Here is a 14,012-nt window from a genome sequence, read left to right as displayed (position 1 = left end):
AAGCATTTAGTGCTTTGGCGCAGGTCAAAGGTGGCGGGCGGAGTAATGGGCAAGCAAACGGTGAAGTCCCGTTCACGAGGTCTACCCACATTCGCGCTGGAAATAAGACAAAGCCAATTTACTTGGAAGAATTGAGGGAGTAGGAGAAAGTACAAATAGAGTACGAACTTGATTTTGTTTTAAGAGGAATAATTCGATTTGGTTCGATTAGACAGGGTATGATGATTTTTCATACATATGAAAGAACCTGTCAGTACTGTAACTTTAAAACTTCTTCCAAGGATATATCGCTCCAATAAAAGACGATTTCAAACGTGGATCGATTCGAGTCGGTTAAATCAAACCGATTCTCCAATTAAAATAAGTTTTTGTTACAACCCTAATCTATTTATTTCTATATTTATTTATTTGTATACTTTTCATATTTCACCGGCCATAGCGTTGAACACGTTTTGTCCTCGAGTCCCGCTCAGACTCCGGCCTTTCTTCGAGCCCCATCAAACTTTAATGATGTTTGCATCTGGCTATCTGCGAGTGTGAAAGGCATTGGGCTCATTATAGCGCCACACTCAAAACTGACTTCCCGGAATATGTGTGGACGCAATGAACGGAAATGGATTTTGCCATCAGGAAAGAAATACAATTCCAAAGTAGTACAGTCAACTTCTTTTACGGCATCTCGGAGCACGTCGTCACAGCTTTGACGTCGACGCCCGCAACACGCCACACGTGCCTTCTGAACCGACGTGTAAATATCAATGTATTTATTCATTTTCCGGTTCCAACCTTTCGCCGGCCATTTACGCCGAGACGTCTGTGGCTGTAATTAACGAAGGAAAATAGAGTGGCTCTGACCTTTGGAGCCGACTGACTGACACCCAGAGACACTTACAATCTCCTAACCTTCACAAATGTCAAAAGAAACCTAAATTCTGACACCTGTCCTCCCTCCTCGCCCGTACTTTGAGTCTCCTTATGTTTACTATCACCTTATTGATTTGTTTGCCAGGAGTCTGCGGAGCTCCATTAAATATTCACAGCTTGTTTTTCCCCTTTCGCCATCACTTTATTCTAAAATGCAATTTGTCTCCGTGGCTCCTCTTTATAAGCCGAGTTCAGCTTACAAGTTGTAGATACATGAAGGAAAATCCTTTCCGCCATTAATTTTTAAATCTCTATTTCTTTGGATCTCTAAATCCCCTTATCTCCTTTGGCAGTTAGCTCGTTTTGTCGAGGAGCCGGGCTTCAAATAATAGCGGGAGCCCCCCCACCCCCTTGCGTACTTATACGCCCGATAAGTATCACTGTCTGGAACGCGGTTCATAGGAGGGACCATCCCGTCCAGCCTCGTAATTGATTCATGGCCTCACGCTACGATTTTCTCCGCAAATTTCCAAGTCAACTTTGCGCAAAGTTTCCTGGTATTGATTTGGTGGCGAAACTTTGTTTTGTTTGGAGAGAGCGTTGTTAAATACTATGGCAGCCTTTTTTTTTTTGCCCCTCCCCTCGGTTTTAATTCCGCCTCCCCCCCAACGGGGGCGAGCGCTGACGTCTTTGCTACCGTCAGAATGATTAGGTGTGGCTGCGGAGGGCAGCATCCAACCCCTCGTCTTCGCCGCCGGCTAATTTCATTTGACGAGCAGAGAAGACGCGTTTGGGTTGCGTTTGAGCCTTTTAACGTCGGAAAACTTCAAAGGGTTCCGACTCATCTGCAGCGATTGTGAATGACAGACAACACAGCTCTGATGAGACGGAGCCACGGAATCGCTCGGTTTTCTTTCACTGCGTGCGTCTGAATTATCTGGAATATTTTGGCTGTATCGATACGAGCGATAGGCCAATTCATTTTGTGGTATTGATATTGCGATATTCTCACGAGCGTATCGGCTACACAGTGTTGATGCAAAGTACGTTCAAAACTCGTTTAAATTAAGAAAAATAAAAAATAAAGTATCTATCAAAAATCCTTTAATTAAAAAAAAAAATCTATCCATTCATCCTGCTAAAATGAATGTATATTTTATTTTTTACTTCAAAATTAGACTTCAAAAAATATTTTTCAAAAATCAAAATTGAGAATTTATTCTCGTCAAATTGCCAAATTTCGTTTATAAATATGAATGCAATCCTGTTGGGCCCCTCAAGATGGGCAGTAATCACTTTGTTCCTGTCGGCTGACTTCCTGCGAGAGAGAGGCAGTGCTAATCAGAAGTGGCGTCGCTCACGCGAACCTGGACTGGAAAGGAGGGGAGGGCGGGCGGAGTTGTGCCTGAGATGACACCTCACAGATTTATTACCTCCATCCCAAGATGGGAGAATCTTTCAAAAGAAGGCAAAATAAATAAAGATTACTTTCAAGTTAAGTAAACATGGCACATGCTGGGCGAAGAAATCTGAATTAAAAGACAACTTGTCCATGCTCGACTTGGATTTTATTTGATTATTTGATAAATAAATTAATTAATAAATGTATTTGCTCTTACTATTGAATTGTTTTATTAATTTACATAAAGCACATTTAATTATGAATACAAAAAAGTTGTCAGTGACATCATCTTTGCAAGTCCAAGACAAGACAAAATAATTAATAATAATAATTTTTAGAGTAGAGTTTTTTGCATGGCGGTAAAATAGGAATATGTTTAAAAATATATGTATATAAAAATGAATGGTAAATTTTAAAATAAATTAGTTGTTAAGAAACTTGTATATTTAAGTTAAACAATTATTCAATCTTCTCCCAAATAATTCCTTTGGTCAGTTGTGTTTATGAAGAATATTAAAGTCCATGTTAGGCCGTTTCCCCCATTGCGCCTCCCATTAAGGCTTTGACCTTTCCATGTAACTAAAGTGGCCTTTTCACCCACTCATGTTCACCTTTGACCCCCGCCTCTCAGCACAGGTTATGAATTGCGTATTGATCCCGTCTTCAAGATGGTCACCTATCGATATAGTGTTGGCTTGTGCGCCTGATCACTTGTCATACGTTGTCATTACGACTTCCGCCCATCGTTTTTCAATCCATTGTCATGTTTTCTCCTCATTATTTTTTCCTCATACTTAATTTTCATTTGATCAACATTGCCTAATTAGCATATATTTTCCTTACATTTTTATTCCAACTATGTTAGAAAAAAGAATCCAGAATCACAGCTTCATTTATTATTAAATGTTTTTTTTCCCCCCATTTGATTGTATTTTTATTCTCTCCTCAGGCATAATCTCAAATATGGATGACATTTTGTAACGTAATTTTTTTCTGACTAAAATTCAGACTCAATTCACATAACCAGATTTTCTTCCCTTGTTTTCCAAATATTTTTATGCTCAGCCAGTGAACAGTCAAGCCACATGTGCGAGTGTGCGTACAGACACACACACACACAAGCTCACACACACACAATTGTAGGACAGGGTGGTAAAGGTCATCGCCATGAGTTGAGGAATGACAGGAAACAATGAACCTTCCCAGGTCCAGTAAATTAACCCATGTCACAGGCCGCTCATTCCCACTGATCAATACTGAACACTTTGCTTTCAGAAAATGAGGGTCATCCTCCGCGGGCCGCCCACCTCCCCGGGGACGGACAGGAACGCTGATAAAACAATCACCATAAAGAGGTTCCAGCTAAAAAGGTGGGTGGATAAAGGTTCGGGTTGGGGGGGGGGGGGGGGGAGTACTCGGCGTGCGGAGGCTTCCTCGTGTCAGCGCGCTCTTCGCTAAGAGCCGCTTGCCAGGGCTCTGACAGCGGCGCGGTCGATAAAGTGGATTTGAGATATAAATGTTTCCCAGAGCCCTCTCCATCACGTGAAGACACCTGCAGGGTGGTGACAGAGTCTCTGTCACCACCAGGGCAGCTTGCCCTGGTCCCGCCATGCTTACACATAGTTAGACTTAAATCGGTTTTGACTTTAGATGGCAATAAAAATACCCACCATAAAATTTGAGGTCATCAAGCTAAAAACTGAGTTCAATACTTTTCACCAGAACTGAAGATGCCTTTTAGAGAGTCGAATAACATTTTCTTCATCCATCTCCTTGGATGGAATGTCATTCCTGAAAAATAGTAAGAACAAACCGAAGTCTATATCCCAACCCATACCGCTTGGCCGCGTTCCCAATTCTAGAATTTTAGGGAGTTGGAGGAAAGTTCAAGCTGTCATTGTGACCAGACACTCACGTCCGCACTCAATCCACTCCCCCACTCTTGTGCCTCTTGACTAACCTCGGTTTGCGGCGGTTGCAGTCTTTACCAGAGCATATTAACGGCTTAGATGAAGGGATCTGGAATCTGGTCAGGGCTGCTCCATTGGCCTGGAGAAAATGCTTGAGCAGCAAATGCAGTGGCGACGAAGGGTAGCGCGACTCCCCCCACCCCCACCCCCACCCCCCATTAGGACTCATTCCCTCTGCCGGTGACAAAGTGGCTCCAAGTCTTGATTTTCTGCTGATCCAATGTGTGCCGGAGGCAGGGAGGGAGCCGCTGTCATCACTTACACGGGGGCCGCCGTTGGCTAATTGCAGCCGACTGTCGATGCATGCATTTGGTCTTTTCTCAGGCCTACATTATTTATCGGTGAGAAAATATGCTATTGATTTTGAGATGGCACGGCCAGATATAAGTGAAGTTGCTAAACAGCTGACAAGACACTCAGTAACTTTGATGCGAGTGTCATTGCCGTACAGTAAAACGCTCAATAGGATGTGAAATGATGTTACCGGGGCTCATTGTAATTTGCCCGCCGTCTCGAGATTGACTCTTGATTTGCCTTGTTGCTTAGCCACATTAGCCTATGAAAACCGTTTTTAGCAAGACAATACCAAGACGTATCACACCATAAAAATATACATATATATATATAAACACGCTATCAAGACTTTCGGAGTGAAATGTAACTTCATGAAGGAATCTGTTACTATTAGCAACTCAGAGCTAGCGGCTACTAACTCGCTGTTGCTAGCTAGCCTTCTGCAATGACGCCTTGGTAGCTGAGACCGCTAAAAACAACCAAAAATGTCAAATGCGAAAATGTCAGAATATTTCAAAGAGTCCTGAACTAAATTCTCGAATATTTCAGAGAGGAGTCATAGTTTTTACAATTGATTGAACCTTTTATTGTTTTTAAGTTCATGGATGGTCCACAAAATTCCCAGGCACTTTTTTATTTTCGGTCAAAGGGGGCCGGCAGTCGTCATTGAATTTATGTGCATTTTTTGCGTGTCGGCACTCAAACTTGCCATCTCGTGCCTTTCGCTCAGGTCACATTTTGAACCGTTGCCTTGATCACCTTCCAGTGCCATTACCTCATGACTAATAAAGACTTCAACGGTGCGCGTATGAGTACATTCGCTTCAGGGGCAACGCGGAGTTCTCCGCAGGAGTCCCGAAAACACGGCTCAAGTGCCGCCCCGCATCGCTACGATTGCCAAACGTCGCTAATGAGACGCATACATTTGCGGTGTGACACGTAATCCGGCTCCGATGCTTTCAGACGTTTTAACAAGGCCGACAAGTTGCGTCAAATCAAAGCGGGAACTATAATCGCAACTTCTACGCTTACTGTAAGAGTTGGAAGAGGAATCGCGTTGTTGCTCGGCCAAACTACCACTTTTCTTTGTTTTGCAATCGTCCTCCAATAAAACAAGGCTGGCTTTCACGGGCGATGAGGGAGGCAAGGACTTTGTAAATCCCGCTTTGCCTCCCTTGCCGTCTTCCTATAAAGCCCTTTGCGCCTAGCATACCTGCGAACTTTGATTCCGTGTAATTGAAACAAGGCGAGAGCGGGATCCTCGCCAGCATATGGCCGCGCCTTGTAAGGTAATGTTTGCGCTGCAAAAAAAAAAAAAAGCGGCTAATGAATCCAAGTCTCAGGCGCTGGCACGGCCACTCGGCTCTCAAACTGAAAAGCGCCTCGGGATGCTGTCCCCTTTTTCCTCTCGACGCAGCTGTGAAAAGTTTAAAACGCCTGACCCCATAACATGAAACGGTGAGGGCAAACGCGGCTACAATTAAAAAGCGGCGGTGAATATATTACATTGGCATCCCCGGGTCATTATCCAGTTTATTGCCATTTGTACAGTGTTTTTATGTGCGTAGGATTGCCTTATAATTGCACTGTTTGCTTGTTTTGCTCAGTGTTTCGAAACTCCGAATGTGTCCATGCCTGTGTATCTGCAGTGACCCCCCCCCCCCTCCCCAAAACAAATAAACTTATTAGGCCAACTACAGCATGTAAAATTGATTAGTCTGTGCTAAAAACTAATATTTTTTCGGATTCAAAGCAACCACAACCCTTACTCTTAGCATTTTAGCATGGCTAACCTAGCGACACCAAAGCTAGCTTTGCGGCTGCGCTACTAGCGATCCATCGAAGCTCGTGTAAGGAGATCTTAATCCACTAACCAGACCAGAAAGCACCCTAACTGTCCTAATGCGGAGGCTCTCTGGGGGCTCTCGCAGGTACTGCTGGGCTGATTGGTGGAGATGGATGCTATCTGGTGTTGCGCGCCGCTCCGCCGGGCATTTAAACAGCATTACCGTCGCCGGCTAGGCAGAGAAGCCGGGCGGGAGGCCATTAGAAACGATGAATGATGGTCTCCTGACGAATCACTACGTGTCGTGACAAATGCGAGTTTTATGACACCGTGCAGTTGTTTGTGTCAGCGCGGATGACGGATGGAGCTACTCTTGTTTGCGTGCGGCCCGCTTGATGCATGGCTGCCCGCCCGCTCGGCGTAAAGCAATACCGTCGGCGCGGCTTTCTTTGCGTTTGTTTAACCGCTTCACGTCGGGGAGTTTCTCTTGATTGTGAGAAGAAAATTGGATGAGTTCAGGTTACGTCGTCCACGTGAGGTACAAGAAATAAACGCCTGCCTCAAATAAAAGTATTTTTGTAGTGAGGAGCTGGGATTTATTTAGAAAAAGAAATACCATTTTGGTTTTAGTATACTAACTAACGGATCTTGGGTTTGGTTGCCGCCGCTTCTATTTTCTTCATCCAAGTGCAAGTCGATGGCGATTAGCTTGATATGATTACGCGCGACTGGAATTGATGTTTACTCTTAAAAGCGTCAATAAAGGTTAGCTTTGTAATGCGCCGCGCTAGATCTCATTAATAACCAATCATGCCGAAATTCAATGCCAGTAATCTAAACTTTGTGTGCAATTTTTAATTTTTTTTTGTTTGATATTTTTAGTGTGTTGCTCATTTCTGCTTATTTCTAGTGCTAAAAATCTTCTCCAAATCAAAGATCTTAATTTTTCCACTTTCAAGGGCTCGCTTATTTATATTTTAAGCTATGAAAAAAAACAAAATCGCCGACAAAGAACGCCCTTCCTGGCCGGCCTCTTTTCATTTCAGACCTTGGTGAACTTATCAGAGTTGAAGGAATAACGCAACGCAGTAACGTTTTTACAACGTGTAAAAGCTTTGAGGGGAGCCTTTAACTTTAATGGTCCGTGAAAAATAAAGTTTGGGACCTCTTTTTTTTTTTTTCTTCCCGCCTCTCATGTCAATCACCTCATAAAATCACAGCAAAATCATAAATGGTCCTCCGTATTCTCAAATATTTTTCGAACAAAAACTCTGTTGCTGTTTGCAAACAGTTTCGGCGTTTCTTTTGTCATTCATTTCAGATCTGCTTTCCATTTTTGGAGCTGCAAGTGTGGGTGACTTTTAAAATGCGCACACGAGAACAAAAGGGGCAATGTTTTGTCCATATAATGAGATCGACCGTTGTGGTCCATTTTGTGCCCACCTAATCACACGCTCGCATAGATTGCTTGAAACCTCATCTTCCCGTTTGAAGCCCCCCCCTCCCTCCCTCCCTCCCTCGTGTGATCTGATTAGTGTTTTTACATGGGACGCCAGCCCGGCCCAATTACGGCGGCTTGACCACAATGTTCCAGTCGTTTGATTGGGACGGAGATTCACTGAGGTGGAATGGTAATTTCGGGCGGTTAAAGGCAGAGCCCCCCCGGACACGTGGCTCCCATAATGCAGCGAGGCGGGGAACAAAGGTGGCCCAATTAGTGCCCGCCCAAAAGCGTCTTGTCTTGGATCGCTAGCATAGTCGTACATTAGAGCAGCGGAGGGGAATTTTTTTTCCTATCAGGGGCTTGTTCACTTTTTATAAGGATTTCAACGGCCCCTAATTCATATGTGCAGGAACAAATTGTAAATGTAAAATATTTATTTTTACTATTCTTTTCATATATAGTAGGTCTGTACAATTTTAATAACCCGAGAAACCGTTTAAATTTTTTTAGTCAAAGTCAGCTTTATTGTCAATTTCTCCACATGCCAAAGACACACAAAGAAACCGAAATTTCGTTCCCCCCTATCCCACGGTGACAAGACATGGCTCACAACAGACAAACAAGTAAACAAGTATAACAAAAGCGTGCTGAATAAATAATGAATAAATAACACAACAATAAATAAATAAATAAATAAATAGGAGGAGCAGAAAAAAAAAAAAGGAGCAAGTGCGCGTACAGCAGACATTCCCGAAAATAGCGCAACAGTGCCGCACGCTACGCAGAAGGGGGTAGCGAGTTCAGGGCCCTAACAGCCTGGAGAAAGAAGCTGTTGGCGAGTCTGGTGGTGCGGGAGCGCAGGCTCCTGTACCTCTTCCCAGAGGGCAGAAGGTCAAACAAAGAGTGAGCCGGGTGACTCACATCTCTGGCAATCGAGGTTGCCTTGCGGGCGACATGGGAGGTGTAAATGTCCTTCAGGGAGGGTAGCGAAGCACCAATAATCTTACCAGCCGTATTCACTATGCGCTGCAGGGCCTTCAAGTTCTGCTCAGTGCAGTTACCACCCCAGACAGCGATGCAACTGGTGAGGACGCTCTCAATGGTGCCACGGTAAAATGTAGACAGGACTGCCTGAGGAGCACATGCACGCCTGAGCTTCCGCAGGAAGTACAAGCGGCGCTGAGCTTTCTTTGCCAGTGACGAGGTGTTTTCGGACCAGGAGAGGTCCTCACTGATGTGCACCCCCAGGAACTTGGTGCAGCTCACCCTCTCCACCACAGCACCGTCGATGAAATGCTTCAGCGGGTGCTGCTGTTTTGGTTAGCAACACGATACAAACGGGATCCGTCGTTTACTTTTTAAACAGGCTGCTGTTTTTTATTTATTTATTTTTTTTAAAAGATGGTTGTGTATTGACTCAGCATTGTGGACTGGAGACAGTGAGAAATTGTGGCTCCAGAAGAGGGTGCCACAGATCACAGAGCAAAACATTTCTATGCTTTTCTATTTATCTGTGACGCACACACACACACACACACGCGCGCACACACACTTTTGGCCGTAGTTGACTTTTCTGGCCAGTTCGTAACTGCCATTTCTCCAAATATAATACAGTGTAGCATGTTAATTATCATTGAGGATAGAGGAAGCAGGAAGCCACAAATGGAAGCGGCGCAATACTTGGAAAATGGGGACTCAAAATGATTTTGTCTGTAAAGAGGAGTAATTATGCTTTTATCCCCGCATCGCTCTCCTGGTTTGGTCTCTTTGTCCTCTCTGTGTGTGTAAGTGTGTGTGTGTGTGCGCTCCCACTCGACTCAGGTGAGTTATTTCTACATCTGGCTTGAGGTTCCTCCGAGGTTTTACATAATCAAATCAATATTGCTATGATTCAGCCGAAGCAACGGCTGCAAGTTGCCGGCTTATGAGATACAAAAAAAAAAGGAAAAGAAAAGAACCAAAATAAAAGCCTTAAAAAATAAAAATTCCCGAGATATTGATTTTTCTGACGGTGTTTCTACTATCACCTATTTACGTTTGGTTGTCACTTAAGATCCAGCCCGTAGGTCCTGTGGAAAAAAAAAAAATCCACGCTGATGAGTTATGGCTAAAAGCAAATCTGACTCGTTGTGATTTAGTATAAGTTGAGGAGCATCATTTAGACAAAAGTAGTTCACCTTCTCGGCTCGCTAGTAGAACATTAATAAAAACTCTCCGGGCCGCCGTCCATGACAACAACATTTGAGGAGTATAAATACAGAGACGAATATGAATTTTTAATAACACCTGTGTTGGGTGGATATCAATCCATCCTCTTTGTCCCTGTAATCGGCATCTCTGCCTTCTCTCTTTGTGAGAAATTTGAGAAGAAGGGTGACAGTGTGGTCGGGAGATGGAGCACAGGGGGAGGTGACACAATGTGTGTGTGTGTGTGTTGTATATAGCACATATCACATCACATTGATTTGCTCCATTTGGTGGACTGAACATGAACCCAATAATCAGATCTTGCTTAAGCACGCGCTTCCTCAGTAATTGACTCTCACGTATTGATTAAGATGTTGATGTGTCCCAGTCCTGCTCCTGTACTAATGCAACAGAGAATGAGCGGGACCCCCCCCCAATTCACCGCACCCACCTACTCGCACTTTGACACTCCACGCACACACCGTCACGGGCGATGCCGGAACGAGGCTGTCGTCGGCCTCCGACTAATAGATCAAGCTGTCATGCCGACGTTGTGGCGTCTCTCAGGGCCGGCGGACCAAATTAGCCAGTCAATAATTTATCTAGAAGTGAAGACACCGAAAGGCCAAAGTGAACAACGTTTAAATGGTGGTTAAAAACATCATGCAGATGACTTTTTAGAAAGGTTCTTACTTCCTTGGGTACTTAACCAGTTGGTCTGGACTTTGATGGATCTGCAAGTCTCATCTGTGGCTTCATCACGTTAATGTTTGATAGTTTGTGAATATCTATTTTAGTGTCCGACATTAGTTTTCTTTCGTTCGGTAAGGAAAAGGGTGGTTGCGCCGTTGTAGGAGTGAACACAGCCGACTTATTTCCTGGCCAATCAAAGCGGCTGAACTCATTTCCTTTAAATTCGTGAAGTTCTTGACATTGCGAAATCAGAAATAGACTCTCTGGAGTCCACGCAGAACATCAAAGTGTGCGGAGTCTATTTATTTTCTGACGGGCTTAGGTCTGCATCACCTTTTGCACGACCGCACACATGCATACATTAGTCGTTTCCAAGCGCGGCTCGCTCCGGGTTCTGGCGGAGAAGCGTACGAGGCTCTCTTGTTTGAGATTAACCCTTCGCTCCTCGGGACCGCCGGTCCCTCGACAAGGAAGCCCGCTGCCAAAGATCTGCTCAAAGAAACTTGTTGGGCGAGGATGCGAGTGCGCTCCTCGTCGAGTATGCGTGTGGCCTTCGGGCCTCCACCGTCCCGATGGGAGGTCCGCCTGTGGCGAGGTGAACCAGCTCACCAGACCCTGCGTGTCTCTCTGGATTGGGCCCACACCTCTGTGTAGACCTGAGGGGGGGTGATTGTGAGACGCGGCCTCTCCTGGGCCTCCAATCAGCCTTCCCTGCCGTGGCCTTAGGCTCCGAAGCCGCGCGATAATCTCTTGCCGCTCGCGTTCTGCAACGGCCCCGCGTGAATTCATCCTGTGACCACCTGGCACTCGCTGTTAAAAATCCGAGCGCTGTTTTTTGCTTAGCTGTGAGGGACTGTCTTCCAAACCCCCCCCTCCCCCCTCCCTTCGCTCTCCTCCAGCCTCCTCGCCTCTCCTCTTCCAGCAGAATGTTTTAACCTCTCGCAAAGACCCCGTCGTATCTGCCGTTACGATGGCAGGAGTGGGCTTCTTCTTCACCTCGCCGGGACCTGTGTGGGAAAAAGGCCACGGCTGCGCTATTTAAGGCTTTTTTTTTTTTTTTTTTTTTGCTCTAAGACAAATTGAAATGCGAAGGGGGGGGGGGGGCTGCCAAGGAATGTGGCTGTCCGCCGTCAACAGCTGCTCGTTTTTCTCTGTGAATAATCAACGAGGTTGACCCATGGAAGCCGAGGATTGTGTAACACGCAAAATTAAAGGTCGACGCCAAAATGTGGCGTCGATTTCTCGTCTTCAAAGCCACTTTTGCGACCCCAATTACATTATGGTAATCGAAACGAGAGGCGGGCGGATGACTTGCTGTTGTCGGTCGGGCTCAATAATGCGGCTTGAATGGAAATGGTGTTTTAAGAGATACATTTTTCATCAGCCTTCCAGTCCACATTTAAATATGGGTCTCGCGCGCGCCCAGCGTAGCCTGGTCACACCGCACGCAAATAGCTTGTGGCTCGCAACATTAGAATTTCATATTTGTCTTTTGTTTGTGTAAGGAAGAAAAAAAACAAGTGCAAGTTTTTAGGCAAAAGTGTGCTTGGCATCGCATCAGATCCTCAATCTGTACTTTTCCATAATTGGACTTTGCTGATTATTGATTTGTGCAACCTTCTCATTTCCTTCGAGCAAATATTTGGAAAATAACAATAAACAGACACGCTTTTTAGGTGGGTGAGACCATCGTGTTTATTTTTTTTAATTTATTTGTTTTGCTTGTAGTCCCGTCCAGCACAATTTTGAAGACAAATGCCAGGGACAATCATACATATTTAATGTTTAAGCACCTTTTTAAAAAAACAACAAAACAATCAAAAATATATGAAATAAAAAGACTTAGAATATATTGTATTAAAGTAAAATTAGAAATAAATATCCCAAATACAGAAATAAAAATATAATAAGTCCAAAAATGAATGTATTGATTTAAAATATTTTATTATTGAAATTTCAATCAAAATATTGCCACTATATATTACTACACCAAGTGATAAATAAGCTAAAATGCTGTAAAAAAATCTATATTCAATTTCACAAGCAAGATTGAGATTGATCCTGGCATTTCAGCAGGGTGTGTAGACTTTTTCTATCCACTGTATTTCCTCAAGATCAAATTAGAAATGGTGCAATTCCATTACAAATGTATTTTCCTTTTTGATAAACTTACTGGAATACCTTTTTATTATTCACAAATTACAAGACAGCAATTTCTGATTAAAATAGGCAACTGCAAAAATCAAAGCGGAGTTCTTTGTAGATGAAAATATTTGACCTGCTTGCAAAAAAAAAAAAAAAAACCCCGACAGATTCAGGAAGAGAGGATTGACACGTTTGACTTTTGTAGCCTCAGCGCTAAGTCATCTAAGACAACTTTGGAGACATCCGAAGGCCCAAGTTCCGAAATGAAATATTAATCAGAGGATTCTTTTTTTTTTTCTTTCCCCCCCTCCATGTTGCCGAGCCCCCTGTCACTCTTCTCTCATCCGCAGGACGCCGTTCTTGTTAGCCGGGCAGCTAGCGGCGACGCGGCCCCCGTGGCCTTCCAAAAAAGAAAAAAAAAAAAAAGTGAGGGTTGAAGGAGTTGCTGAGTGGGCAGGTGTCTTCATGTCAAAGCGCTCTCCCACTCCCTCGCTCTTGTTTTCCTGGACTAACTGTTTGTACGGCGCCGCCTCTGATCATGAAGGCTAACCTTAATCGCGGTGGGTGAAGCCCAGTCGTGGCGAGCTTGTCATTAAAACATCCCCCGTGGGCACTGGAGTGGGCTTGGGATTTTTGGCACTCAGGGCGATGGAAGGCGCCATCTGAGGAATCGCTCGGACGAGATGGCTTCAAAACTTTTCATCCTCGCGATGGTGTCTGATTGAACGAGGCCGCCGTGGTGCTGAACATGAAAGGGGGGCGGTGGATACATGCTGCGGTTGCGGACAACTTTGAGCGGGGAAGCAGCATCAGCCGCTTTTTTTTTCTTCTCCGCAAAGTTGCAATGACTTAAAGTAGCTGAATTCATGAAGAAAAATTGGCGCAAATGATCTAAAATGGCAAATTCACCAAAAGCCCTACAAACACTGCCATTGAAATGGAAATTTTGTGGAATTGATTGATTGATTGATTGATTGATTGATATCTTTATTTCGAACATCCAAAACAAAAAAGAAAAAACAAAACAAATCACACTCTAAAGTGCCATACAACAAACAAACAAAATATAAACCAACAAACAGAAAAAATACATAAATAAATAATAATAATAATACATAAGTAAATAAATCAATAAAGAATGCTCGAAAATTGATCGATATACATATTGAAATGGACATATTGTGGAATTAATCGATTCGAATCAGTTGTCAGTTGTAGAACTTGAAA

General features: G+C 44.0%; 1 long non-coding RNA gene across 3 annotated transcripts in view; it reads left to right on the top strand.

Moving 5' to 3' along the window:
- Positions 1–14,012, top strand: part of LOC125969052 (uncharacterized) — a 162,062-nt gene that overhangs the window by 31,286 nt on the left and 116,764 nt on the right. For all 3 annotated transcript variants that reach the window (XR_007481412.1, XR_007481411.1, XR_007481413.2), the window contains one exon: positions 3,542–3,636. This is a non-coding gene — a long non-coding RNA (uncharacterized lncRNA). The remainder of the gene's footprint in view (positions 1–3,541; positions 3,637–14,012) is intronic.

This window comes from Syngnathus scovelli, chromosome 5 (assembly GCF_024217435.2).
Source record: "Syngnathus scovelli strain Florida chromosome 5, RoL_Ssco_1.2, whole genome shotgun sequence".
NCBI classification, from domain to species: Eukaryota; Metazoa; Chordata; class Actinopteri; order Syngnathiformes; family Syngnathidae; genus Syngnathus; species Syngnathus scovelli.
This window is presented reverse-complemented; position numbering and strand designations above follow the sequence as displayed.